The following is a 2901-nucleotide window of genomic DNA, read 5'->3' on the forward strand; positions in this document are numbered from 1 at the left end:
CCATTTCCATATAGTTTCCAGTGCCCCTTAGAAAAAAAAAAAAAAAAAAAAAAAAAAAAAAAAAAAAGAGAGGAGGGATGCGGAAGGGGGGAGGGAGAGAGGTTTTATAATGAGAGTGAGATAAGGAGAAGTTTGCTTTCTTGCTTATGAATTTTCGTATCTTTCCCTTTGCCCGGATCTTATGGGTTACAAGATCGGTCACAGCAGCAGTGTCGATGACTAATGTGGTTATTGAGAGGGATTTTTTAATTTCCTGGAAGGCAAACGCCATTACTTCCCATCCCCACACGTCGCAGACCGGCGATGCAGGAACGACTGGGGAGTCGGTGATGGGAGTTATTATAAAACTGATGAATTATTGGAAAAAGAACGAACTGCTGGGCAAGGAGAACTGCACTTCCCTTCCATTTCCGGTTCCTTGGTCGCATCAGCCTGCCTGGCTTTGGTTTTATCGCTTTCTGGGCGCCTCTTAACTCCCATAGCTGTGGAGACACTTTGTATCCAGCCACTCTGCTCAGCCTTTCTTTTCTTTCTTTTCTCTTGTTTCTCCTAACGCTTTAGGATTGTAGAGAGCTGGATATTTTTTCTGGCTCTGACCTACTGTGAGGCTTAGAGCAAATTAGCTCTGCTCTGGTTCCTTCTACCTGTGCATGGACTTAGGACCAAACCAAACCAAACCAAACCAAACCAAACCAAACCAAACCACCTCCTCTTTGGAGACCATAGGAACTCAGCTCAGACCCAGGTGGTTGATGGCTTAATAGTGGATGTTAACATTGACACCCAGGATGAAAGATCTCAGTTGAGAAATTGCCTCCTAGGAAATCTCCTAGTGCCAGTGGGAGATTTTCTTAATTGCTAATTGATTAGGAGTGCGGAGTCATCCTTGAGCAGATGGTTTTGGGTCCTTCCAGGATGCGAGCTGAGCACCCCCCCCCGCCCCCCCCGGGAGGAAGCCAGTAAGCAGAGGCTCCACTGTGGTCTCTGCCTGAGTTCCAGCCTCCCTACTCCTGCCCTGACTTCAATGATGGCCACGGATGTGCAAGCAAAGCAAAGCCTTTCCTTCCTCAAGTGCCTTTGGCTAGAATTTCATCCCAGTAACAAAAAGCAAACTAAGACAGCTAGCTTAGGAGTTTGGCTTGAAGCCAGCACAGCTTGGGGGCTAGGGAGGGGTGAACTACCTGGGAAGGAGAGGATGATGAAGGACAGAGAAATCACGGGGAGAGGATGTATTGTCTTCTTCATCTTTTCTGATAACTCTGCCTAGCTTACTGTTACTGTATCTTAAAAAATAATTAGGGCTGGAGAGATGACTCAGTGGTTAAGAGCACTGACTGCTCTTCCAGAGGTCCTGAGCTCAGTTCCAGCAACCACATGGTGGCTCACAACCATCTGTAATGGGGTCTGATGCCCTCTTCTGGTGTGTCCTAAGACAGCTACAGTTACTCATATACATAAAATAATCCTAGAGTTTCTTCTCTATACATATTATTAATAAATCTTGAGAAACATTATGCTCGAAAATACAACACTAATATGATAGTCAGTAGCCATATGTGACTATTAATTCATTAAAATTTATTCATATTATTAGCAACATTTTAATAGTTTTTTGTTGCTGCCGTTTGGGGACATGGTCTTTCTGGTAGCCTTGGCTGGTTTTGAACTCACTATGTAAACCAGGCTGGCCTCAAACTCATGGAGATCAATCTGCCTCCACCCCGTGAGTGCTGGGATCAAAGACTAAAGGTATGTGCTGTTGTGCCTGTTTCTCAAACCCCAAAAGATCACGAAGGAGCCAATTCAGATGCAATCACACTAGGGTCTTTATTCAAGCTTGAGCTTGGGCCACATTGTAGTCACTGATGCAGCAGAACAGGAGGGTGAAGCCCCAAGCCCAGTCTCAAGCAAGCATTTGTAGAGGCAAGCAAACAAGGGAGGGGATGTCCTTCAAAGTGATTGGCTGGTGCTGGGAGCCAGACCATAAACTTTCATGATGAGTAAATATCTTTAGGTACACTGTAACCTTTGCTTTCCTCCTGATCAGTGGTCGTTAGGGATTAACCTGGAGATCAGTGCTAGTTGCAGGCTTGTTAGGAAGTGAGTGACCTAGAGACTAGTGCTAAGTGCCAGCTGAATGGTTAACTGGAGTTCAACCTTAAGTCAGGTTCTCTAAGATGGAGCCTGAACCGAAGATGGAGTTGGTCTGGTCTCTCATGCTCCACCATGCCCAGCATCTATGATCATTCGAGACTAGTGTTTGCTTGTTTGTTTGTTTGTTTGTTTTATCGAGACAGGGTTTCTCTGTATAGCCCTGGCTGTCCTGGAACTCACTCTGTAGACCAGGCTGTCCTCGAACTCAGGAATTCTGCCTCTGCCTCCCAAGTGCTGGGATTAAGGGCGTGCACCACCACTGCCCCGCTGAGACGAGTGTTATTTTATTAGACAGTTCAGATTGTCCATCGTTTCTGTTAAGTCAGAAGGTTCTACCAAACAGTGCATTAGGACACTAATGCCAACGTGAGTCATCACACTCGGCTTTTATCCACGACAGGATCTTACTGTGTAGCATAAGCTGTAATTTAAGAATGTAAGTTTTATGTGTTCCCATTCTAGCTCCCAAATAATTGACATGGAGACCCGTTAAAGTCACTCATTTGGTAATACTTTATGTCAGCCCTAGGGAATATTATATACTCACCAATAAAAAGTTAAACCAATAAACACCAGCTACTCCTCTCTTACAATCTTATTTTTCCCTTCCTTCCTTCTTTGTGTGTGTGTGTGTGTGCGCGTGCGCGCACGTGATTCTTTTCCTTTGAGACAAGGTCTGTCATAGCTCACATCCCTCAAACACCTGTGTATTTGAGGATGACATCCAACTTCTGACCTTCCTGCTTT

The sequence above is a fragment of the Mus caroli genome, chromosome 10 (genome assembly GCF_900094665.2).
Source record: "Mus caroli chromosome 10, CAROLI_EIJ_v1.1, whole genome shotgun sequence".
Lineage (NCBI taxonomy): Eukaryota > Metazoa > Chordata > Mammalia > Rodentia > Muridae > Mus > Mus caroli.